This window comes from Muntiacus reevesi, chromosome 4, assembly GCF_963930625.1.
Source record: "Muntiacus reevesi chromosome 4, mMunRee1.1, whole genome shotgun sequence".
In the NCBI taxonomy this organism is placed as follows: Eukaryota; Metazoa; Chordata; class Mammalia; order Artiodactyla; family Cervidae; genus Muntiacus; species Muntiacus reevesi.
The window spans coordinates 80695284-80722739 of record NC_089252.1 but is presented as its reverse complement, the minus strand read 5'-3'; the positions used below and the strand labels follow the sequence as shown (position 1 = coordinate 80722739).

Genomic DNA, 27456 nt, shown 5'->3' with positions numbered 1-27456 from the left:
TGGGTCTCAATTTATCAATAAAAACAAGGGTGAGGGAAGCTAAGAGAGTTGTTTAAGGTCACTTGAGCCAGTAAAGGCAAAGCCAGCATTCACAGCCAGGTAGGCTGAACCAGCTTCCACTCTTTTAATCATGACACCATCCCCTCTGCATTTAGAGGTGTGTGTTCTTGATGATGATAACATGATGGTGGCCATGGCTTTGCTATTTCAAACACCAAGATATAAAATGGTTTTTATTTTGCTTCTTAAAAAGAAATGAAAAAATAAAAATAAATAAATGACTATGGAAAGAGAAAAAATATCCAAAGAAATCAACACTCCCTGAACTTCCCTGGTGGTCCAGAGCTTAAGACTCCCAGCTGTTACTACAGCAGGCACGGGTTTAATCCTTGGTTGGAGAACTAAGATCCTGCATACCACATGGTCAAGAAAAGTATTTGTTGGACTCCCCTCGTGGTTAAGTGGTTAAGAATCCATCTGCCAATGCAGGGGACATGGGTTCAATCCCTGGTCAGGGAGGATTCCACATGCCACTGAGCAGCTAAGCCTGTGTGCCCCAACTACTGAGCCCCAGGGCTGCAACTACTAAAGTCCATGCTCATGAACCTGTGCTCTGCAACAAGAGAAGCCACTGCCGTGAGAAGCCTGCACATTGCAACTAGAAAGTAGGCCCCACACTCCACAACTAGAAAAAGCCCTTGCACATCAGGGAAGACCTAGGACAACCAAAACAGTATTTGCTGAACAGGAAGAATATATGAGGGGCTTCCCTGGTGGCTCAGGGGTAAAGACTCCACCTGCCAATGCAGGAAACTCAGGTCTGATCCCTGGACTGAGAAGAGCCCCTGGACAAGCAAATGGCAACCCACTCCAGTGTTCCTGTCTGGAGACTCCTTGGACAGAGGAGCCTGGCAGGCTGCAGTCCAAGGGGTCACAGAAGAGTCAGGCATGACTGAGCCACTTAGCAATGATAACAAAAAATATATTATCTGAACATTCGTCAAGGTAAAACATAAAATCCTTACCGAAAAACAAAAGAGTGAGAAATTTAAAAAAAGAAAAGAGAGAGAAAGAAAAAAAGAAAGAGAAAGAGAAATCAACACTGCCAAACCGCTACCAATAGGCATTTTCCACGAGAATAAAGAAAACGCTTATGGAGGGCTTCCTTGGAGGCTGTCACTAGGAGCTTTTATATAATACATTGCTGTTTTTAAGGTAAATACTGTTGCAGGGTATAGATAAGAGGGAAAATAGAGGTACTTAGAATTACTCAGGGTCTTAATTCTTAGGTTTTCCTAACGTGTTACTTCTCAAAAGGACTTTTGTAACATAGTTATTATTTTGCTAACCATACCCTATAAACTAAAGTTAATTTGAAGAAACTTTTTCAAAAATGACCAATCACAGGATTTTAGCAAACGGCAGCCAAGTTTTCTTAAGGAGATTTCCTTCTCATCATATGAATCAGAAATTTTTAAGCTTCTCTGAGAGTTTAAAAACCAAGTTCTTCCAACACTTTATGCCACCAAAAGTGAAACATTCAGCAGTACTCTGAGATAACCAGTTTATGTGGGGACAGGCATAACACTTAAGGGAAGAGAAATTATTTCACATCTTAAGTCCTAGGAGGAAAAGCTAAAGGAAATATGAATTGCACAGTTACTAGGAAAAACTTAGGTAATTATGGTTTTTTAAAAAACGACTTTAGAGACTTTAACTCCCTTTAAAACAGAGGGACTGAGAGCCTTTCAAAATGTAATTGTCACATACTAAGCAAGACATATCAGCAATATTAGAACAGATTATCCTTCTCATTCTGCTCCATTAAAAGGTTTTAATATTGATCCACCTGAAACTTCTATCTTCCAGTGAGCATTAAGTATCAGCCTCTATCCAAGCTGCTGATCACATGTCTAACACAGTATAAAATTCATTTGTATCAAGTGTATAATTCGACAACTTGGGCTTCCCTGATAGCTCAGTTGGTAAAGAATCTACCTTCAATGCAGGAGACCCTGGTTCAATTCCTGTGTTGGGAAGATCCCCTGGAGAAGGGAAAGGCTACCCACTCCAGTATTCTGGCCTGGAGAATTCCATGGACTGTATAATCCATGGGGTTGCAAAGAGTCGGACACGACTGAGCGACTTTCACTTCAATTTCACTTTAGTAACTTTATCAAGTGGTACAATTATCACCATAAATCAGTTTAAATCTAGTTTTATCTCCCCCAAGGAGATCTCTTGCAAGTGACCTCTGTTCTTAGTCCTAACTTCAGACAACTAACCTAGCTTCTGTCTGTAAATTTGCCTTTTCTGACTATTTCATGTACATACAATGCATGCCTGCTTATGTGTGACTTCTCTCACTTAGCATCGTGTTTCCGAGGTCCTGACATAACACGGATCAGTAGTTTGTTCCTTGTCGGAGCTGTAAAGTTTTCCACTGCATGTACCTGCCACATTGTGTCTATCCATTCATCAGCTGATGGACAATTAGGTGGTTTCTAGTTTGGGACTGTTATGAGTACAGGATCTCTGAACACTAGGGTGGGATTCTATGTGTGGACACATGCTTCCATTCCTCTTGGGTAGACACCTAGGAACAGGATTGCTGCTCACAGAGTAGTTTTATGTTTGACTTCTTTGAAAAAAATTTCTATTTTCCAAAGAGGTATGACTGAGTTGTGAGATGAGAAAGATCATTTGCTGGGAACTGGTCTAAAACCCAACTGCTATCGCTACTCGGCCCCAACCAAATTCACAAGGCTGTTCAGCGAGCTCCTCTCTCTTATACATGTGAGGATAAGGTTTAGGGACAGAACTGCTAGAATCACTATGGTAGCTTTCTCGGGGTGGAAAGACCTCTCTAGGGAGACTTTGTAAGAAAAGTCATAATGGGTATGCAAAATCTAAAGGAACAGAAAATGATTCCCACACAAAACAGCCTGCAGTAACTACTTACTGGATACAGAGCTTTTGTCTGGGATGATGCAAAAGCTCTGGAAATGGATAATGGTGATGGTTGCACAACATCACAAATATACTTAAATACTTAATGCCGCTGAATTGTGCACTTACCAATGGATACAATGGGGCTCCTTTGGTAGCTCAGTGATAAAGAATCCACCTGCCAACACAGGAGATACGGGTCCGATCCCTGATCCAGGAAGATCCCACGTGCGTTAGAGCAACTAAGCCCGTGCACCACAACTATTGAGCCTTAGAGCAACTAAGCCCGTGCACCGCAACTATTGAGCCTTAGAGCAACTAAGCCCGTGCACCGCAACTATTGAGCCTGTGCCCTAGAGCCCAGGAGCCACAGCTACCGAGCCCATGTGCTGCAGCTACTGAAGCCTGCACGCCCTACAGCCCGTGGTCCACAGCCAGAGAAGCCAACGTAATGAGAAGCCCGTGCGTCACACTAGAGAGCACCCGCTGCTCACTGCAACTAGAAAAAAGCCCAGGCAGCAATGAAGACTCAGCACAGTTAAAAATAAATAAATAGGTAAAATTATTATTTTTTTAACAGCTACAAGTAAACTTTTATGTTACATATATTGTACCACATTTTTTTAAAAAGTTAAGAAAAGCATTGGGTCACATCATTCCTATGCACAAACTACTCATTGTCCTCCCATCATTCAGAATAAAATTCAAATTTCTTCCCAAGGCTTATCTAGCTCTCACCCCTCTTCCACCTGTCTTGTGCCTCTGCCACTCTTTGTCACTTTGGCCTCCTTTCTCTTTCTTAAACCTTGAGCTAAGAGGCCGTTCCCAGTTCTCCTGCTGGACCCAATCTCATCCTCCAAGCCTCAACTCAAATTTATCTTCTCAGAGTTGTTGCTGTTTAGTTGCTCAGTCATGTCTGACTCTTTGTGACCCCATGGACTGTAGCCCGCCAGGCTCCTCTGCCCGTGGGGTTTCCCAGGCAAGAATACTGAAGTGGGCAGCCAGTCCCTTCTCCAGGGGATCTTCCCGACCCAGGGATTGAGCCCGTGTCCCCTTCTTGGCAGGCAGACTCCTTACTGCTGAGACACCAGGGAAACCCTTCTTCTCAGAGAGACCCTCCTTAAGTAGCCTCCCCAAGTCTGTCGTCTCTCCTTCCTCCATCCTGTTTATCTCCTCCCCAGTGCTTGTTACCGCAGTAATTATCTTTTACTGTTTTACCGCCTGCCTCCCCAGGAGGAGTAAACTCCAAGGTGGGAGCTCCTTCTCTGTTTTGTTCACCCTCTACGCCAAACACAGGTATACTGCCTTGTACAGAACAAGCCTCTGAAAAATATTTATTGAATATGATAAATAAATAGAGCTCTCTCAAGTGTCAAGAAGTGAAACTTAATTGCAATTTAACTACATTAAGCTTGCATTTAAACATTCATTTTGCAGTTGGTTTTCTAATAAAAAATAATAGCCTTCATTGGCCTAGTTTCATACTAATGATTTTTACAAGACTCTTTCCCACATGGAAGTGTGATACAGAAAAAAATAATCTGGGAAGACTTGTTTCCCTCACATCAATGATCACATTTTTGGTTGTTTTTGTTTTTTAAAATGTTTCTTATTTTATTCATTTGGTTGCTTAGTTGCGGCATGTGGGATCTAGTTCCCTGACCAGGGATCGAACCTGGGCCCCCTGCATTGGGAGTGTGGAGTCTTAGTCACTGGACCATGAGGGGAGTCCCTCAGTGATCACTTTTTAAAAACCATTTATAAGAGACAAAAAAACAAAAAAAAGATGGAGATATTTCTTAAGCTCCTTTACACACAAATTATATATTTTTGAAAAAGATCAGACAAGGGAATCTTACACCCTTCTAACTAAATATTTTCCAGAGCAAAATTAACTCCTTTGCTTAAAGTCAAAAGAATGAATGCTAAATTCTAAAATTATAATAGCGAGCGGACAAAAAAAATTTCTGAGAGAGATGGAAGAAAATTGAATTCACAATTTATAATTCTGTAATATCTATGGAGCCTTAACTCTTGTGTACTGGCTACATGGTAAGTTTACTATTTGTAACAAAAATGATGGTCAGAATTATCTGTCCAATGTCAAAGCCCCTATTGGTCCGAACTGCAAAATATAAAGAATCCACTCTCATTCTGATCCTCTGTCCTCTGAGTATTCAACACCTGACCTCTATAGCACCCTGTCCTGAACCATCTTCTAAAGAATCACCCCATCATCCTATCCCAGTTAAAACCCACCTATGCTATGCTCAATTCTTCAAGCCAGCATTATAGGCAGAGAATCTGATCAACAAAACCATAATAATGATGTGTTTATGGAACCCAAAGCATTTTAAGGGCCAGTACAGATTGTCCACTAACACAAGTTAGCAATGGCCTCTTAAAGGCAGAGCCTTTAATAAGAGGTGTGGCCTCATGACTTCAGTAGTGAAATACATGGAGTGCAGGAGGAGATGAACATTGTAGATGATAAAGGGCAGCCTGAGGCACCCTCAGCACAATGAAAGAGGAGAGGACCAGTAGACCTTTGGATATGTGAGACTGAGACTCAAGAGATAGATTTGGGCTGGAAAAATTAGACTTGAAAGCATCAGCCCATGAATGATCACTAGAACCACGGCAGTAGGAGGACCTCACATTGTTCAAGAAAAGTGTCTCGAGTGGGAAGAGAGAGTTGCTCTTCTTGGTTTCTATCAGCTCCCTTTGGTCGGCCTCTCTCTCAGAGCCTGCTGCCATTCCTGCCATCTCCATTCTTTCTCAATTCAGTAGCTGGAGTGGCCCTTTTGATGACCGATTCTTTTCCTCAGAACTCCCCAGAGACTACACCCATCTCCCTGAGAAAAAACCAAGTCATGGCAATGGCTTACGAGGGCCAGAGGATCTGGGGCGCATTGCTTTTCTGACCTCAAATCCCAGGGTTCGCTGCAAACCACCATGGGGGCCTTCTCCTGTCCTCAAACACCCCAGGCCGGCTCCTTGCCTCTGGGTCTTTCTCAGACACGCTTTGCTAGGAACCCACATGTCAGTTTCTCTATATTTTTAAAGGCTTTGCTCAAATATCTCAGAGAGGCCTACACTGATCTATTCTTCCTTTAAATTCCCACCACCCCTTCCCCATACTCCCTACCCTCCTGCTCAGCTTATTTTCTTTTCTAAAGCACTTATTAACATCTAGTTTTATAATGATTTGTTTTATTATGTGGACACTTAAAATTTCCTCTAAGAGAAGGAAGTTTTATCTGCTTTGTTTGCTAATGTATCCCAAGTACTTAGAACAGTGACGGGAATATAGTAAGCTCAATATATATTAATTAAATGTCAAATGAAATCTAGAGAGAATCCTAAGGAATTTGAACATTAAATGATAGGCAGAAGATCAGATTACTCCTAAAGAAATTGATAAAAAGCTTTCTAAAACACAAAAGAAAATTTGGAGATTATGATTTAAATTAATAAAAAGGAGAAAAACTTTCAAAAATGAAGTGGTCAAGAGTGTCTAATGCTGCCCAAGGGCCAAATGAGATGAAGACTAAAAGACATCTAGTGGAATTAGTAACAAAGAATGTATGGACCTTGGAGAGAGAAGTTTCAGTCACATGTGGCTAAGACACATCAGAAGAATTTCAAGAGTTTACTACAAATTCAGAGAAAACGTACTTCCCTGGTAGTCCAGTGGCTAAGACTCTGCACTCCCAATGCAGGAGGCCCAGGTTCAATTCCTGGTCAGGGAACTAGATCCCACATGCTGCAACTAAGAGTTGGCATGCTGCAACTAAAAAGATCTCACATGTCACAACTAAAGATTCTGCACAGAGATAGACGATCTCACATGCTGCTATTAAGACCCAGCATAGCAAAATAAATTAAAAAGAAAAAGCAGATGTTGACAACATTTCTAAGGTTTAACTCTGGAGGCATGGTTTACTGGAGGCTACCACATGTAACAGACAACCACACAACTCTGAGTTTACTTTATTAAAATTGTGCTCCCTTCCATATTCTGTCCAGAGACCCCCATCGAAGGAAAAGACAGTGACTTATGAAGCCATGTTTTCCAGCAACAATTCTTTCAAGAGTTTTTCTTTTATATATCAGTTGAAAGTATGTATGACTTATTATTTTAAATCAGCTTCACAGGGGTTTCTCTGGTAGTCTAGTGGTTAAGCATTTGCCTACTAATGCAAGAGATATGGGTTTGATCTCCGATCTGGGAAGATCCCACACGCCACGGAGCGACTAAGCCCATGCACCACAACTACTGAGTCAGTGATCTAAAGCCCACTAGCTACAACTATTGAGCCTACGTGCTACAACTACTGAAGCCCATGTACCTAGACCCTGTGCTCCACCAACAAGAAAAGCCACCTCAACGAGGAGCCCAAGCACTTCAACAGAAAGTAGTAGTTCCCAATCCACACAATTATAGAAAGCCTGTGTGGAACAGTGGAGATATATTGCAGCCAAAAATAAATTTTAAAAAGATATTTAAAGAATATTTAAAAGAAAAATTACTTCCTTCCCATTAGCCTGAGAATCTCTAGGTTTTCTGACACCCACCATTGAAAATGCAATTTCCAACATACTGTACTTAAGCTATGAGGTACCATAATCCATTAAACTTAACACAGTAAAAAATACTTAAGTCCCAAAGCCAGCTTTTTATTTAATTGGGAAACATTAAAGACATTCCCACTAAAGTGACATATATGGCAAGTATGCCCACTGTCTCTACTACTACATATTGAACACCTTGTTGGAGGTATCAGCCAATGCAATCAGATAAGAGGAAGCAATTAGAGTCGTAAGAACTGGAAAACAAGAAGGAAAACTATACTTGCAGATGGTATAATGATATAGTGGCAAAAGCCAACTGATTCAACAATAAAACTAATTTAAACAATAAAATAATTCAATAATACAGCAGGATATAAAATTAACTTACAGAAATCAATAGGCTCATATACGCAAACAATGACCAGTTAAAAGGCACAATAAAAACAAAAAGCCATTTACAATGGTCACAACAACAAAGATAAAATATTTAGGTATTCAGTTCAGTTCAGTTGCTCAGTCATGTCTGACTCTTTGTTACCCCATGGACCACAGCACGCCAGGCCTCCCTGTCCATCACCAACTCCCGGAGTCAACCCAAACTCATGTCCATTGAGTCGGTGATGCCATCCAACCATCTCATCCTCTGTCATCCCCTTCTTCTCCTGCCTTCAATCTTTCCCAGCATCAGGGTCTTTCCCAATGAGTCAGCTCTTTGCATCAGGTGGCCAAAGTATTGGAGTTTCAGCTTCAGCATCAGTCCTTCCAATGAACACTTAGGAGTGATCTCCTTTAGGATGGACTGGTTGAATCTCCTTGCAGTCCAAGGGACTCTCAAGAGTCTTCTCCAACACCACAGCTCAAAAGCATCAATTCTTTGGTGCTCAGCTTTCTTTATAGTCCAACTCTCACATCCATACATGACTACTGGAAAAACCATAGCCTTGATTAGATGGACCTTTGTTGGCAAAGTAAGTCTCTGCTTTTTAGTATGCTGTCTAGGCTGGTCATAACTTTCCTTCCAAGGAGTAAGCGTCTTTTAATTTCATGGCTGCAGTCATCAACTGCAGTGGAGCCCCCCCAAAATAAAGTCAGCCACTGTTTCCACTGTTACCCCATCTATGTGCCATGAAGTGATGGGACCAGATTTATGTATTAATTAACAAGAAATGTGTAAGTCATATGAGGAAATCTCATATAAGCACTCCTGAAATATGTATACTTCATGGAAAGATAGTTCTTATTCTTGGAAAGCATAACCCATTATAAAGATGTCACCTACTCCTAAATTATAAATGTAATGCAATTATAATAGAAATACCAATAAGTTATTGTTCCTGGAGCTAGACAAGTTGATTCTAAGCTTCATATGTATTTTTAAAAATAGAGTTCACAAGTTCAAAAAGGCATGAGGGAAGACTAACTCCAATAGATATTAAAACATACTATAGAATCTCTATAATTAAAACTGTGCAGTACTGGAGCATAAAATAGACAGACTAGCAGAAAAAATAGGAAGTCCAGAAATAGACTCAAGTATATATGGAAATTTAGCATTAGACTATATATTCAGGATAAATACCCAGAAGTGATGAGACTGATGAGGCAAAGGGGAAACATAACTATTTTTAGATTATTATTGCCTTTTTTCTCACAGGTTTACCAGCAGTGTGTCTTGTCAAACTTTTGAATTTTTACCATTTACATGAAATGAAAGTGGCATCTCAGTGCAGTTTTAATTTGCTTTCTCTTATTATGAGTGAAATTTAATATCTTTTCATTTATTCAAGAGCATTTTGTATATTTTTATATCATCCTTTTTATGAAGGTGTAATTTACAAACAAAATGTACAGATCCGAAGTGTTCAGTTCAACGAATTTTGAAAATTGAATATACCTCTGTAGCCATCACTCAGAACAAGATCTAGAACATTTCCATTACCCCAGAAAGTCCCCTCGAGTTACTTTCCAGTCAGTCCTCCTACTCCCTCCAGAAGCAACCACTTTCTGCTTTCTCTCACCATAGATTAGTTTTGTTTGTTCTTTGTCTTTGTATAAATGGAACATACAATATGTATATCTACTATGCGTATGTCTCTTAAGTATTTTGCTCAACTTCATTTTTCATTTTTTGATTCATCCATTAATCCACATTGAGCATTAGTTCATTTCATTAGTTCATTCCCAGTTATTATTGAATAGGATTCCATTCTATGGATATAACATAACATTTGAAAAATTAAATTTTATCTTCCATATGATTTCTCACTCTTGAAGAATAGAGTTGCAAATATGGAAAGGGGGAAGATCAGCATGAATCCTGCCATATTTGATTGGAATTGGAGCTGCTGGTGTGAACTTACAGCTCTTAATACGTACAGCTAGACATAGAAATGACTTCAGGTATGTGTAGGTGTCCCCTTCATGGATCACGGCCTTTTTGTGATGAAGGGGCCTGCATAACTCAATAAAGCTATGAGCCGTGCCATGTAGGGCCACCCAAGATAGACAGGTCACAGGGAAGAGTTCTGACAAAAAGTGGTCCACTGGAGGAGGAAATGGCAACCCATTCTAGTATTCATATTCATGCAAAAAGATATGACACCGTAAGAGGAGCACCGCCCCACCCCACCCCAGGTCAGATGGCGTCTAATATGCTCCTGGGGAAGAGAAGAAGGCAATTACTAAAAGCTCCAGAAAGAATGAAGTGGCTGGGCCAAAGCAGAAAGGATGCTCAGCTGTGGATGTGTCTGGTAGTGAAAGTAAACTTTGATGCTGTGAAGAACAATATTACATAGGAACCTGGGATGTTAGCTCCATTATTCAAGCTATATTGGACGTGGTCAAGCAGAAGATGGTGAGATTGAACACTGACATCTTAGGAATCAATTAAGTAAAATGGATGGATTTAATTCAGATGAGCATTATATCTGCTACTGTGGGAAAGAATCCCTTAGAAGAAACGGAGTGGCCCTCATAGTCAACAGCAGTCCGAAATGCAGTACTTGGGTGCAACCTCAAAAAGGACAGAATAATCTTGGTTCCTTTCCAAGGCAAATGACTCAGCATCACAATAACCCAAGTCTATGCCCCAACCACTGATGCTGAAGAAGCTGAAGTTGATAGGCTCTATGAAAACATGACATCTACTAGAACTAGCACCAAAAAGAGATGTCCTTTTCATCATAGATTGTTGGGATGCAAAAATGGGAAGTCTAGAGATACCTGGGGTAATGGGCAAGTTTGGCTTTGGAGTATAAAATGAAGCAGGGCAAAGACTAACAGAGTTTGCCAGGAGAACACACTGGTCATAGCAAACAACCCAGGAGACAACTCTACACATGGACCTCACCAGAAACCAGACTGATTGTGTTCTTTGCAACCAAAGATGGAGAAGCTCTAAACAGTCAGCAAAAACAAGACCGGGAAATGACTGTGGCTCAGATCATGAGCTCCTTATTGCAAGATTCAGGCTGAAATTGAAGAAAGTAGGAAAAACTACTAGGTCATTCAGGTATGATCTAAACAAAACTCCTAATGATTACACAGTAGAGGTAATGAACAGATCCAAGGTATCAGATCGATAGACAGAGTACCTGAAGAACTATGGACAGAAGTTTGCAACATTGTACAGGAAGCAGTGACCAAAACCATCCAAAAGGAAAAGAAATGAAAGAAAGCAAAGTGGTTATCTGAGGAGGCCTTACAAACAACCAAGGAAAGAAGAGAAGTGAAAGGCAAGGAAGAAAGGCAAAGATATACCCAACTGAATACAGAGTTCCAGAGAAGAGTAAGGAGAGATAAGGCCTTGTTAAGTGAACAATGCAAAGAAATAGAGGAAACAATAGAATAAGAAAAGCTAGAGATTTATTCAAGAAAATTGAAGATATCAAGGGAACATTTCATGCAAGGATGGGCTTAATAAAGGATAGAAATGGTAAGGACCTAACAGAAGCAGAAGAGACTAAAAAGAAGTGGCAAGAATACAAAGAAGAACTATACCAAAAGAGGTCTTATAGACCCAAGTAACCACAATGGAATGGTCACTCACCTAGAACCAGATATCCTGGAGTATGAAGTCATCTGGGTCTTAGGAAGCATTACTGCAAACAAAGCTAGTGGAGGTGATGGAATTCCAGGTGAGCTATTCCAAATCCTAAAAGATGATGCTGTTAAAGTGCTGCACTCAATATGCCAGCAAATCTGGAAAACTCAGCAAATGGCCACAGGACTGGAAAAGGTCAGTTTTCATTCTAATCCCAAAGAAGGGCAATGCCAAAGAGTGGTCACACTACAATTGCCCTCATTTCATATGCTAGCAGGGTTATGCTCAAAATCACTCAAGATAGGCTTCAGCAGTATGTGAATAGAGAACTTCCAGATATTCAAGCTGGGTTTATAAGGAAAGGCAGAGGAACCAGAGATCAAATTGCAAACATTCGTTGGATCATGAAGAAAGTAAGGGAATTCCTGAAAAACACCTACTTCTGCTTTTCTGATTATGCTAAAGCCTTTGAGTGTGTAGATCACAAAAAACTGTGGAAAATTCTTAAAGAGACGGGAGTACTAGACTATTTTACCTGTCTCCTGAGAAACCTGTATGTGGGTCAAGAAGCAACAGTTAGAACCTTACATGAAACAATGGACTGGTTCAAAACTGGGAAAGGAATACAAGTCTGTATATTGTCAGCCTGTTTATTTAACTTTTGTGAAGAGTTCATCAAGCAAAATGCTGAGCTGGATGAATCATAAGCTGGAATCAAGACTGCCAGGAGAAATATCAACAGCCTCAGATCTGCAAATGATACCACTCTAATGACAAAAAGTGAAGAGGAACTAAAGAGCCTCTTGATGAGAATGAAAGAGGAGAGTGAAAAACCTGGCTTAAAACTCAACATTTAAAAAGATCATGGCATCTGGTCCCATCACTTCATGGCAAATAGAAAGGGAAAAAGTGGGAGCAGTGACATTTTATTTTCTTGGGCTCCAAAATCACTGTGAATGTAGCCATGGAATTAAAAGACGCTTGCTCCTTGGAAGGAAAGCTAGGATAAACCTAGACAGTATTAAAAAGCAAAGACATCATTTCGTTGACAAAGGTCCGTATAGTTAAAGTTATGGTTTTCCCAGTGGTCATATTTAATGTGAACTGATGCTTTTGAATTTTGGTGCTGGATAAGACTCTTTGGAGTGCAAGGAGATCAAATCAATCAATCCAAAAGAAAATCAACCCTGAATATTCATTGGAAGGACTGATGCTGAAGCTGAAGCTCCAAAACTTTGGCCACTTGAGGTGAAGAGCCAACTCACTGGAAAAGACCCTGATGCTGGGAAAGACTGAGGGCAAAAGGAGAAGTGGGCAGCAGAGGATGAGATGGTTAGATAGCATCACTGACTAAATGGACATGAGTTTGAAAAATCCCAGGAGATAGTGAAGGATAGAGGAGCCTGGTGGGCTGCAGTCCATGGGGTCACAAAGAGTCAGATGTGACTTAGTGGCTGAACACCAACAACAAATATGTAGGTACACGTGTGTATGTACAGATATACATGCATTCCTTGGCTTTGACAGCATGGGAACAGTGGCTTTCCAAAAGTAATGAGTACTCCCACCATCTATACCTTGGTTTCTAAATATCATTCTTTTTGAAAAAGAATCAGCACTCTTTAGGAGAAGTGGCTGATGCCAGGGCTGAGGCAGAGAAGTACAATGTTAGTCTGGAACATCTTCTGCCAGACAGTAAGAATACTCTCAAAAACCAATGTTACTGTCTCAAAAGGACAGAGGAGGTGGTGTGAAGGAACTTTCACTGGCCAATTTTAGATAATACGAGCATCAAAATGCATAAATACAAGAAAGGATTATAACACATTTTAAAAAATCCACAAGTCCCTATTATTACTAAAAATTAAAAAAAACAAAAAAACCCCAAAAAACTAATGTTGGGTAGAGGGAAAGGTTTTTTAAAAGAGAGAATAATATCAACTCAAAAATGTAAGAAGAGGGACTTCCCTGCTGGTCTGGTGCTAAGACTCCACACTCCCAATGCAGGGGGCCTGTGTTAGGTCCCTGGTCAGGGAACTAGATCCCACAGGCTGCAACTAATGGGTTTGTATGCTGCACCTAGAAGACCCTGCATGCTACAACCAAGACCCAGCACAACCAAATAAATATATATAAGAACAAATGATGGAAATAGAAAAATCACCATTTTACAATCACTTGGGGAATAACTAATTTTGGCAAAAGTCACCATGGTGTAGAAGACCGCCGGAAGCCAGGACATTCACATGAACTCATGTGAATTCTTTATTAATTACACAAGGGAAATGGACAGTTATAATGGTGGACTCAGCAGGCACCATATTAACCAAGTGATGAAAGTAAACACTGCCCGTAATTGCGCACACTGATAACATGTGTCTCTGAGGCGATGCGCTGAGGAGTACATAGAAATCCATCCAAAAATGCTGAATCTCATCATAAGGAAAGAATTAGAGAGTTCCAAATTAAGGGACGTTTGGCAACTGGAGTTTGGGCTCCAAAAATATCAGTGGCATGAAAGACAAAAAGAGGAGACTAAAGAAATAAGACAACCAAACGCAATGTGTCATCGTTCACTGGATCCCAGAGCAGGGGAGGAAAAAACCAACACTTTAAAGAACAGTAGTATTGAGATACTTGGGGAAATCTGAATATGGGCTATATGTTAGGTAATATCATTGCATCAATGTCAAATTTCTTGACTATAATAATTAAATTGTAGTTATGTAGGAGAAATTTTTTGTTGTTTGGAGGTATAACCTTAAGTACTTGGGGGATGAACTGTCATCATACTTGCAACTAACTCTTAACTGGTTTGGGTGTGGGGTGGAGGTGAAGGAAATACCTAGGGTTTATTTGTTTTTTTAATGTATATCTTTCCATACATATCTGTGAAGAGAGAAAAGTAAAATGGATGTGGCAAATTGTTAACAATAAATCTGAAAGAACATGGGTGTTGACTGTACTTTTTTCTCAACTTTCTTGTAGGTTCAAAACAAAAATTGGGGGAAAAAAACATTATTTTTACACACTATTTTTAACTGGATTAGATACAATTCATGGAAATTTCTTCATTTTAAACAGGAGACTTCCAAAGGATGTTTAGGCTGACCATGCTTGCTTTGAGCTATGACTCTAGACACACAGGGAAAAAAAAACTATCTTCAAAGTCACTTCAAGGTGAAAGGTCCTTCAACTGGGGGGGCAGGGCTTTAAGGAGCTTGGTCAAGGGGATAGGATGCCTCCCTTTGGGGCTGTTTGAATGCCTCGGTTCATTAGAACTCGTCAAGGTCAAGGTCATGGCTGGGAGTGGACCTGAGTTTCATCTCTATGGCACCCTTTCCAGTTCTCCTGGCAGTAGCTACCATCCCTTTGAGGAACTGCCAATTCCCAAACTACATGCTTCTGTTGCAGATGCCAATTACAGGTCCTCGTTCCCTGGGCAAAGGATGAATAAATAATCCAAGACTGGCCAATCCAGACCCCAACATCAGGGTAACAGCCTGGTGGACCCAGCCTAGCCCAAGGAAGTGTATGTGATCTAAGCTGGGTCCAGAGCTCTTATCCTGTTTTATTAATGGATGTTCATCTTACTCTGGGTTCTTTTGGACATATTATAAATCTGGAGTTGTCTGTAGCCAGTAACAAAAAGAATTAAAAAAAGAAAGAACTTCAGACTATGACACTTAGGAGCTGTGCTATTAGGACAGTGTGGAAGTTGCTCAGTTGTGTCTGACTCTCTGTGACTCCACGGACCGTAGCCCACTACGCTTCTCCATCCATGGGATTTCCCAGGCAAGAATACTGGAGTGGGTTGCCATTTCCTTCTCCAGGGGATCTCCCTGCCCCAGGGATCAAAGCAGGGTCTTCTGTATTACTGGCAGATTCTTAACCATCTATAGGATAAGCCGCTGGCAAACTGGAAACAGTCAGCTTTGCTTCGGGGTCCTTCAAGTCACTGTAGCTCTGTGATTACAGTTCCCTCACAGACCTTGTGGCTCCTGGGTCACGTGGCCTTGAATTATAGTCATCTAGCCTTCCACCAACTTAGTTACCCACAGTCAACTGTGACTCGAAAATACTAAGTGGAAAATTCCAGAAAAAAAAATTTGTAAGTTTTCAATCACATGCTGTTCTTGGTAGTATGATGAAATCTCACGCCACCTTGTACCATCTCGTGATGTCTCTCCCAGAATGCGAACCATCTCTTTGTCCAGGGTATCTCAGCCACTGAGTAGGCATGTTGGTTATCAAATCGACTGTTGATAGTACTCATGTTCAATTGACCCTTATCTTACTTAATAATGGCCCCAAAGCACAGGACTAATGATGTTGGCAATTCAGATAAAGCTAGAGAGAAGCCACAAAGTTCTTCCTTTAAGTGAAAAGGTGGAAGTTCCCCGCTTAATAAAGAAAAAAACAGAAATCATCTGCTGATGTTGCCAAGATCTACGCTTAGAATGACTTCCATGGGTGAAACTGTGAAGAAGGAAAAAGAAATTCGTGCTTAGTGTGGCTGTCAAACCTCAAACTGTTAAAGTTACAGGCACAGCGTGTGCTGTTTAGCTAAGATGGAAAAGGTTTTATATTTTTCTAATAAGATATTTTGAGAGAGAGAAAGAAACCACCTTCACATCATGTTTATTACAGCATATTGTTATAATTTTCTGTTTTGTTTTTAATTATTGTTATCAAGCACTTACTGTGTCCAATTTATGAATTAAACCTTATCATAGGTATGCATGTGTAGGGAAAAAACATTTATATAGGGTTTGCTACCAATATATGTGCAGTTCAGGTGTCCATTGGGAGTCATGGGATATATCCCCTAAGGAAATGGGGAGATTATTATACAGGCAGCATCTCATGCCACAGATTGAGTTCTACTTTGTAGATAAGGTGTCCCCAAACTCCAGGATCTCATGTTTTATTATCTGAGGTGGGGCTGATACAATAATAAGAGAAACAAAATGCGTAATAAATGCAATGCACTTGAATCATCCTGAAACCATCTTGGCTCCACCCCAGTCCATGGAAAAATTGTCTTCCATGAAACTGGTCCCTGTGCCAAAGAGATTAGGGACCACTGTGTAGATCACACGGCACATAAGCATGTGGGCGCATGTGCACACACACTTTCCTGAAAAATGCCTTCTTATTTGCTGAGTCCCCACCCTCTCATAGGGCTTTCCTGGGGGCTCAAATGGTAAAGAATCTGCCTGTCAATGCAGAAGACACAGGAGATTAAAGTTTGATCCCTGGGTTGGGAAAATCCCCTGGAGAAGGAAGTGACAACCCACTCCAGTGTTCTTGTCCCGACAATTCCATGGACAGAGGAGCCTGGCGGGCTATAGTCCATGGGGTCACAAAGAGTCAGACATGACTGAGAATCTAACACTCTCACTACTTTACCCTCGTATAGGTCATTAGCTCATTCAATAAACATGGAAGACCAACCATGAGCAAGCACGGAGCACAGCGCTATGGGATGGTGCATTCCAAGCACCACCCTGATTGCCTAAAATCCCCCAGAAAGGCTTGTCAGCATACCTCGGCGGGTCCCATGCCTAGAGATTTTGAAGAGACTCTGTGTACTTAACAAGTCACCCAAGTAATTAGAATCCTTGTTCCCATGTAGAAAACACTGCGCGGGGGGCAGGCAGGGGAGACAGGGACATCCAGGTGAAAATGGCTCAGAGCTCTTCCTCGGAGAGCAACTAGATATGTGGAAACAAAGGCAATTCAGCTAATTTCCTGTTGCAGCAGTAATCAGTGAGGTGTCCAAAGTGAACACTGTAGTCAGCTGAGGAATCTAAAGCTAAATGGAAGAAGGTGCCACAGGGTCTCGCTGATAGGTGCTCAGGGGGTTTCTCTTTTAGTTATCTTGCCTGTTGTGTGTCTCAAAGCAATGTCTTTGAAGGACTCAGCCTGACTATCTCACAACAAGCTCACACTGGAGACCGGATAAATCAGGCCATTTAGGGAGCTGCTGCTGGCGCCTTTCATGGAGGTGGGTGGGTGGGGGATAGGAGGAGTGTGTGTGTGTGTGTACAGCCTTACTTGGGGCTCTTGACCTACATGTGTTCACGACAACCTTTCAAACACGTGTCCTCAGCAAGGGGACAATGGTGATGGGGCCGTATAAAACTCTAAGTGAGCTTTTTGCCAAATCAGAGTGTGCCATTTAAGGTAACTTTTTGGATAAAAATCACAGCATATTGTAGTCATAATAACTGCAGTTTACTGGCCAATCATTACATGCCAGGGAACATAAGAGCTGTTTTTTTGTAATTCTCATTTAATCCTCTCAAGAACCCCCTGAAATTAGTACTATTACCCTTATCTGATAGATGAAGAAATGAAGCTTAGGAGGATTAGTACAACCTTTCGAGGTTATAAAGAAGTATGTTTGTAAGTGATCCTTGTGTGTATTAAGTTGCTTCAGTTGTCTTCAACTCTTTGCGACCCTATGGACTGTAGCCCGCTAGGCTCCTTTATCCATGGTATTCTCCAGGCAAGAATACTGGAATGAGTTGTCATGCCTTCCTCCAGGGAAAGTGATTCTTAAAAGATATTATAATCTAACAACAAACAACATACCCAATTAAGTTGCAAGACTTTTCCTCAGCTATTATTTATTAGACATACACATTGAATACCCCTTATGTACATAGTCCCTGCTAGATATTATAGGAAAGACTGAAAAATATCATAAATAGCTCTTTTGCTTGACAAGCAGTCCATTTGGTCTGGAGGTAAAATCATAAAAGGATAAAAAATATGAGCTGTTTTCCTTATTTGTGTTGCACTTTTACAGAGATTGTACTTGGACTGTAATTGTGTCAGTTACTTCTCCTTAGCCTCCAGGCATAAGGAACACCACTTCACTCACTTTGGTATTCCTAGCACATAGTAGGTACCTAATCGCGTTGGCTGAATCAATAAACTGTTAATCTGGGGGTTGGAAGGCATGAATAAACATTCTAATCCTTTCCTTATTCAGAGGCTCAAGGGTTTCATGCAACTTGCAAATTAACCCAAACTCAGAATAGAACACAGCTATTATTCAGCAAAAAACAAGTTTTCAAAATAATGAGCATATTCCATATGCAACCATTCTGAGGTAGTTTTTAACCAACTTGCCTAAATGTCCCATGAGATGCTAATAAGTTTTTCTTTAAAAAGAAGAAATAATTCCACAGTCAAATACTTTTGGGAAAAGCAGGGCTAAAGAGGATTATAGGATTGCTTTTCTACAGGAATAATCAGAGCCTGTAACAGACTACTGTGCACTGTGTATACACCAAAAGATGTAGATGGGATATTGAATGATATTTGGTATATGATCAGCAATATTTTCCAAATTTCATTGACAGCAGAGTGAGGAGAGATTAAAAAAAAAAAAAGAAGAAGAATTAACTGCCGGGCTGGAACTAGGGTAAGTGAGTCAGATGCCTAGGGCACGACATTTAAAAAAGCCCTCACACGGAAAGTAAGTTGGTGCATCCTCAATGGGAAACAATACAGAAGTTCCTTAGAAAACTAAAACTAGAACTACTATATGATTTAGTAATCCCACTCCTGGGGATATACCTGGACAAAACAGTAATTCGAAAAGAATCACTATGTTCACATGTTCCCCTATGTTCATAGCAGCGCTATTCACAATACCAAGACATGGAGACAACCTGAATGTTCATCAACAGATGAATGAATAAAGAAGATGTGATACATATATACGACGGAATATTACTCAGCCACAAAAAAGAATGAAATAATGACATTTGCAGCAATACAGATGCAATCAGAGATTATCATACTAAGTCAAGTAGGTCAGAAAAATAAATACAAGTATCATATGATGTCACTTACATGTAAAATCTCAAATATGGCACAAAAGAACCTATCTAGAAAACAGATACAGACTCACAGATATCAAGAACAGATTTGTAGTTGCCAAGAGGGAGGAGGAGGGAAAGGGCTGGACTGGGAATTGGGGGTTGGTAGATGAAAACTATTATCTTTAGAATGGATAAACAACATGATCCTACTGTATAGCACAGGGAACTAAATCCAATATCCTGGGACAAACCATAAAAGAAAAAAAGGAGGAGGGAGGTTCAAGAGGGAAGAGACATAGATATACTGAATGACTGACTCATGTGGATATATGACAGAAACCAACACAATATTATAAAGCAATTATCCTCCAATAAAAAAATAAAATAAATTTTAAAAAAGAAAGAAAGCAAGCCCCCACCTACACAAAAGCACTTCCACAACTTGAGAGTGAGCTCCTCCTTCAGTTTCACATCCTACGTGCCTTACTGCATCACCCAAGCCCTAATCAGAAAGAATGCCTGATACGACCACTGAAAGAACTCTGCCATAAACACAATTAGAGAAATGTTCTCTGTCTATCCCTCATCTGCAGTATCTAGTCAGGGATCATCATCATCATTTTGAAAATGACATAAACATTTCTACACCTTCTTCAACCCATTTTATAGCAATTCTGGCTCAGCTTAGGGGTTGTGGACTCTTTTTCCAGCCCTTCCCTGGAGGCAGAGACTTCTATGGAGGTCAGGCCAAGGGCACCAGAACCCAGCTGGTGTTCTGAGAAGAGCCAGGCTGCCCCTTTGAGCTGGTCCAGGGAGAGGAAGTCCAAGTGGAACTGGTCTGTTCCATACACCAGAAGTCACTGGTCGCTCTGTTTCTTTCATTTTTGAAAACAGCAGAGATGAAGTGAAAGTCAATAAAAGATTATCTAATGACTAGGACAATGTCTGGCACTCATAAATGGAATGAATGAATGAACAAGTGAATGAATGAACACATGAGTCAGACAAAGGTCCCTGCCTTCTTTTTAGCCTCTCTTCTGAGCCAGATGTTCTGCTTAGATCTTTTGCTGTTTTCCATTTGTACACCCTCTTCAATTTCCTTCCCAATGTAAAGCACTGTTTGATCTTAGAGCTAATGACTAAATCTGGGTGGGGCAGAGAGCCTGAGAACAAATTTTCTGTTCAAGAAAGTGTGTACATTCTACAAACTTCTTTCCCATTTTCTTCCTGCCTTTTTTTTTTTTTTTTGACACACCACCCAGAATGAGGGATCTTAGTTCCCCAACCAGAGATCGAACCTGTGTCCCCTGCTGTGGAAATGCAGTCTTAACCATTGGACTGCCAGGAAGTCCCTCTTCCTTTTCCTTTAAATCCATGAAAACAATCATCTTTAAAGGCTCATAGTGACGGACACTCAGATACACTTAATATACTCATGAGTTTAATGTTACTTTAACTCTTACTCCTTTTCTTGATTTAAGGGGGGGGGGGGGTGGGGAACAAAACAAAACTCTGGGGTAAACCCAATCCAAAAAATGTAGTAAAATATATGACCTTTAAGATGGCATTCTGAAGTGTCAGATAATAAACAAAGCTTTGCTTAGTTATCAATCTAATTAGACTCTTATACAAGCAACAGATATTGAATAGTTGTACATTATAGTCCAGTTCACAGAGAAATTAAAAATCAGAAAGGGCGTATTTGCAGAATTAAAACAGTTAGTGTATTCACTAAATATCTATGTATCCCTGGGCAAGAACTTGAGTTTGCTGAAAGTCCCATTAGGAGTTTCACACTCCAGGTCTAGAAAATAGAAAGAACCACTGTGTTTCTAATGACTTAATCTGACTCATTGGTGCTATGCCTGTGCTGGTTCATGAAATGATCACTTTATCATGCCCCTCATACATTTTCAAATATTCCTTCCCTTTTCAGTATTTGCCTTTTATGAGACCAGATTCTTTCAATTAATAATATACATTTTCCCTTGGTGACTAAACTTTTCAACTAGCACTTAAGATGCTAACAATACATTCAATACTTTTATAATCACCTGGTTGAACTGTTGATGAAAAAGGCAACATACCCAGCCCACTACATCTATCAACTTTGTATGCTGTTTTTGCATTTTATCTTTGCATGTTTTTCAGGAACCATAGAGTTTGGTTTGATTTTAAAGGGTATCCTTCTAGGTAAAGTGAATGAAGGGAGTTGATTTATCAACAAATATTCTACAAAACTGTATACTATTGAGTTTAACTCATAACAAGTGCGAAGGTACCAAAACCACCTAGGTATTAATATTAAATAAACTACAGATAATCCAGCCCTTGGCCGCCAATTCAACCTCTTATGTCACTCATCCTTCTATCATGACCATCAAATCACAGTGGTTGTGTAACTGGTCCTAGAATATAGCAAGTCCCTTCTCATCTCAGGTCCTTGCAGCCCCTTCTGTCGAATGGCCTTCTCCTGGCTAGTCTCTGATGGTGGCTTCCTCTCACTCCTCAAGTGTCAGCCTGAACATTCCATCTTGAGAAGAGCCAGTGGACTCCTCATCTCTTGCCTCATTATTTTTCTAGGTACCTTGTCCATTTCCTTCATGGCAGTCACCACATTCAGAAATTAATTGACTTTGTTTACTCATTCATAGTCGATATCCTCCTTCCAGAAGGAGAGATTATATTTACATTTTCAGTACCAAACATAGGAAAGTACTTGCTATGGGCTAAACTGTGTCCCTCCCAAATTCATATGCTGATGCTGCACCCTCATGGTGATAGTATTTAGAGGTGGGACTTTGGAAGGTAGTGTTCAGATGATGTCATGAGGGTGGGGCCCTCATGATGGGATTAGTGCCCTTCTAAGAAGAGATATCAGAGAACTGACAGATTCTTTCTCTTTATCTCTCTGCCATGTGAAGACACATCAAGAAGGCACCTATCTGAAAGACAGGAAGGGAATTCATGCAGGGTCCCTGATCTTCGACTTCCAACCTCCAAAATAAATTTCTCTTGTATGAGTCACCCAATCTATAGTATTATATCATGGCAGCCCAAGCAGACCAATACAGTATTCAATAAATCTTTGTTGATTGAATGAATATATGATCTCCTGTATGTAATCAAGAGTTAACTACACTTTATAATCTGAATGGTTATGGGATGATTTTTAAAGTGTCAGTTGGCTAGAGTTTCATACTCTATTTTTTAAGCCATTGTGATGTAGAACTTTATTAAACACGCTTGTCTACTTTTCTTTGTTACTCTTATCACAAGTTCCTATTACTGCTAAATTTTATTGAAAGATATATTCAGGCAAAGTCCATTTGCACAGCTGGCCACCAGATCAGATGTCTAAATCAGGCTTATCTGTCAAACAACTTTTATTTTATTTAAAAAAATACTGGACAATTGTTTGAATTGTTCAAAATTTTCAGCACCATGTAGACAAAACCACAAACTCTGAACACCTCCATAGAACTGCATGAATCTTTGTGGGATGAATTTATGCAGGTTAATTCTAAAAATTTCTATAACTTTTCTTAGATTCTAAAGGAAGGTAATTTCTAATGAGTCTCATTTTTTTTCTAGTCATCACTAGAAAATCACATCATCAATTCTTATAAACATGAATTCATATTCCTCAGAATCTACTTATCTTTTAATATATTTTAAAAGCTGAAACTTAAGATTTTATCTACTTATTTAAAAAAACAAAAAACACCTGTTGGGTTATTCTAGACAACATCACCATACTGGGGAAGGGTGACATAGGTCAACGTTACCATTTTCTGGGTGAAAAGCTAAGGGCTCTAAAATTGCTTCCTGGCTTGCCGGTCCAAAGAGCAACCAACAGTTTGTATAGAACATACATCCAGTCTTAGAATCTGAGGTCACCTTCAGTACATTTTTCAGAGAAAATGACTGTAGTACTAATGTCCGAATTATATCTATGTGACAAAATGCCTAGATGTGCTATGCCATTGTGCAAGTGTGCTCAGTTGTGTCCAACTCTTTGCAACCCATGGACTGTAGCCCACCAGGCTCCTCTGTCCATGGAATTCTCCAGGCAGGAATATTGGAATGGGATGATAGTTGCTCCTCCAGAGATCTTACCAACCCAGGAATCAAATCCACATCTCCTGTGTCTCCTGAACTGGCAGGCAGATTCTTTGCCACTGAACCACCTACTGGCATTCTACTAAGAAAAATAAATAGTATCAACAAATATTAATAGAGTCATTACTATGCGCCAGGCACTGTCATCAGTATTTTAAACACATTATCTAGTTTGATCCTCAGAATGACTCTGAGGTAGCTATTATCATTACCCCACTTTACAGATGAGCAAACTGAAACTTTAAGTAAGTCAGTTACACAAGTCTATCACATCCGTGTCAGTCTCACTGCACCAAAGGACTGGCTAACCTCTAACAATACTAGCCAGTTTTCTTGGGCCTTATAACTTTATTTATCAATCCCTGTTTAAAGAAAGCTTTACTCTTTGAGAGCCCTGGTCAGTCACAAACCTGTCCCTGTCGTGGTAAAAAAGAAAGGGTACTACTCAAGAAAACAAACAGTATGAGTGAGGTCTGAAGAAACTTGATTTAAGTACTTAAGACAATAAATTATTTTCCACTTCAAATGGACTTGTTTGTAGGGGGAAAAAAAGCATGATCATTTTGAGTAATTCTGTCTACTCATTGAACAGTTGTCCAAAGGAAATGCATGCAATATTCACCTGACCTAGTTCAAGTTTCTTATATCCTTCAAAGGAATAAAATCAACCATGAGAACTGTAAGCTTCTTGAATCCAGTCATGACAGTTTTGTTCACAAAGCATGTGTCTGGTACATGGAAAATTCTCAGTACAATCTTCCCTCAGAATCCACCAGGAACTTGCTCTAGGATACCTCCCATCCAGACGAATAACAAAATCTGAGGAACCTCAAGTCTCTTATATAAAATAGTGTGAGTGAAAGTGAAAGTCGCTCAGTCGCGTCCAACTCCTTGCAATCCCAAGGAATTCTCCAGGCCAGAATACTGGAGTGAGTAGCCTTTCTCTTCTCCATGGGATCTTCCCAACCCAGGGATAGAACCCAGGTCTCCTGCATTGCAGGCAGATTCTTTACCAGCTGAGCCATAATTTGCATAAACCTAAGTACCTCCTCTTGTTAATTTTAAATCATCTACAGATTACTTATGACACCGAACACAATGTAAATGCTGTGTAAATAGTTGCCAGTTAGAGGCAAATTCAAGTTTTGCTTTTTGGAACTTTCTGGAATTTTGAGGGATGTGTTGAATCTGCAGATGTGAAACCCACAGATACAGAGCTGATTGCAAATGTTTTTGTTAAATAAATACTGCAATCCCTTAAATTTTCTTTAATTAGTGGCTTCCCTGGTATCTTAGGTGGTAAAGCATCTGCCTGCCATGCAGGAGACCTGGGTTTGATCCCTGGGTCAGGAAGATCCCCTGGAGAAGGGAATGTCTACCCACTCCAGTATTCATGCCTGGGAAATCCCATGGACAGAGGAGTTCATGGGGTCACAAAGAGTCAGACATGACTGAGCAACTAACACACACACACACACACACACACTCAAACCTCAAACTACCTCCCTCTGTACGTCTATGAGTGGTAAAGCTTTATTAATTCTTTTTCTTCAGCTGGTTTGCAATTATTTTCTAGATTTCTCCATGTTTTCTTACTAACAAGATGGTACGGACCCTAATCATCTTTGATATCAGTGCTGCACTGCTAAACAGAAAATGAGAGGAAAATGTCTCTTTCCTGTTAATGCATGAATGCGTTCTGTATATAATGTAGGATTGCTAGCTAAAATCAGAGCTATAAAATTTCAATTGGTAAGTCTCTTCTGGTACATAGAAAAAAACCTGGTCATTGGAAAGGGTGGTGGGATTCAGACGCTAATTTATAACCATTGTCTGCTATTGTCATTGCTGGAACTACTCAGATAGGCAAACTTGGCTGGGCTCCCTAATGCTACCCAAACCCTCTCCCCACATCCTCTCCCTATCCTTCCCTCGCTGCGGAGCGGGTGCTCCAGGGACTTACGCAGGTCTGAGAGCAGAGCTGTAAAAAGTGTGGTTCCTCACGGCAGTGAACTGCCTTTGACCCTAGCTTCCAGCATGGCAGCTGCCCACTTCAAGGAAAACTTAAACCTCCACCAAAGAAGCCACTTTGATGAATTACAAGCTGCCTCTCACACATTTCCTGAATACTAAAATAACACTTTTCTCTATACCTTGCATGACTCTAAGTTCCATTTTTAACACCAAACCAAAAATGAAGGTGTACATTCTCTTGTTGTTTAGTCACGAAGTCGTGTCCGACTCTTTTGCAACCCCATGGACTGTGGCTCGCCAGGCTTCTCTGTCCATGGGATTTCCCAGGCAAGAATGCTGATGTGGGTTGTCATTCCCTTTTCCAGAGGTTCTTCCCAACCCAGGGATCAAACCCACATCTCCTGCATTAGCAGGCAGATCTTTACTCCTGAGCCACCAGGAAGACCTTGCTACTCACATATCATGAGTATGATGCAGGAGCTTCATTAGATGCAGAAACTCAAGCCTAACCCCTGACCCAGTAGGAGAGAATCTGAATTGTAACAAGATGTCCAGGAGATTTGTATGCTGAGTAAAATGTGAAAATCACTGCCCTAAGAGACATATGAGGGAGAGGGATATTCTCTAAAAGAAGAAAACAGCTCACTTTGGTGCAAGTCCTTTCTCCAAAATAAATGTCACTTGTTGGGTGCCCAAAGCACCTCTTCAACTCTCTTTCTCTCTCTGTGTGTGATTAGCACACTAGCACCTATTTGACAGGCTAGAGGACAAACCTTTATTATCCTTTATTTTGTCAACTGCCTGTACTGGCTTTGTCTTTCAAATCTTTGGTAACTACCAATTGGTTTCTGCCTTCTGATCCCTACACACCTTTTCATCTCTAGTAAGAGGCAGTTCTCAGGACTTCCTTGGTAGTCCAGTGGTTAAGAATCCGCCTTGCTATGCAGGGGATGGATTCAATCCCTGGCTGGGGAACTAAGATCCCACACGCACAGAGCAACTAAGCACAAGCACCACAACTACTGAGCTCGCAGGCCACATACAGAGAGTCTGTGTGCTGCAAGAAAAGATTCTGCAGGGCACAGTGGAGATCCTGCATGTCACAGCTGCGACCCCATGAAGTGAAATAACTACACAAATAAAATAAAAAACCCTCACACTTTGGAGGGGAAAAAAGAGACAGTTATCTGGGGGATTTCTGCTTATAGACCAGATGTGTAGGTTTACAAGAGACTGTCATTCTCACCCTAACAATCAAAACAAACCAGGAAAGCCCAAAATAATCATCAATTTTTAAAACCCATCAGAGAATTGAGGCCACCAATTAACCTAAATGAACTAAACTCAAAATGACGAGCTCTACACGGGAGAGAAGAGGCCCAGAGCCATTTTGGCCTCTGGTGAAATGGCAGAAGGAAAAAGAGTTTGTGACCGGTGGAGATAAGGAGAATTCAGCTGAAGCTTCACCAAACTGGCCACGGCTGCCCAATGGACTGGGCAGCTGTAGCCACAAAGCTAATGTACACCTGCCTATCACCCGGCCCAGGAGACATCACACGGGGATAGAAGTGGTTCACCGAAGCTGGTAGCAGGGAAGCAGGGCTAAGAAGGAATCCCTGAGGCTTTCATAGAAACTAGGGAGCTGCTAAGACCTACAGGGAGAAAAACTCTGGAAGACTTTAGGGGTGCAGAAAGCAGGAGGCAAAAGTCAAAGAGAAATCAAGAAGCTAGCAGTTAGGCAATAAAGCAAAGAGTGACTTTCCACAAGTCTGAAATCTCCTAGCTTGGTTTTGAAGAATAGGCAGGTCTCAAGAATCTTGTCAGTGCTCAGATCTCAGGCCCTGATGAAGGGAAAGTCCTATCTCACCCTCAAAACACTTGAAAGTGGTAGTGAAGTGAATCAAAGTAAAGCTACAATTAAGCCCAGATCCTGATCAAGTACAGGTCACACTG

The 27456-nt window shown here is 40.6% G+C and overlaps 1 non-coding gene across 1 annotated transcript; it reads left to right on the top strand.

Moving 5' to 3' along the window:
- The first annotated feature begins 6628 nt into the window (after window positions 1-6628).
- Window positions 6629-6701, top strand: TRNAG-CCC (transfer RNA glycine (anticodon CCC)). The gene has a single exon. It is a non-coding gene; the product is annotated as a tRNA-Gly (tRNA).
- Window positions 6702-27456: the final 20755 nt, after the last annotated feature.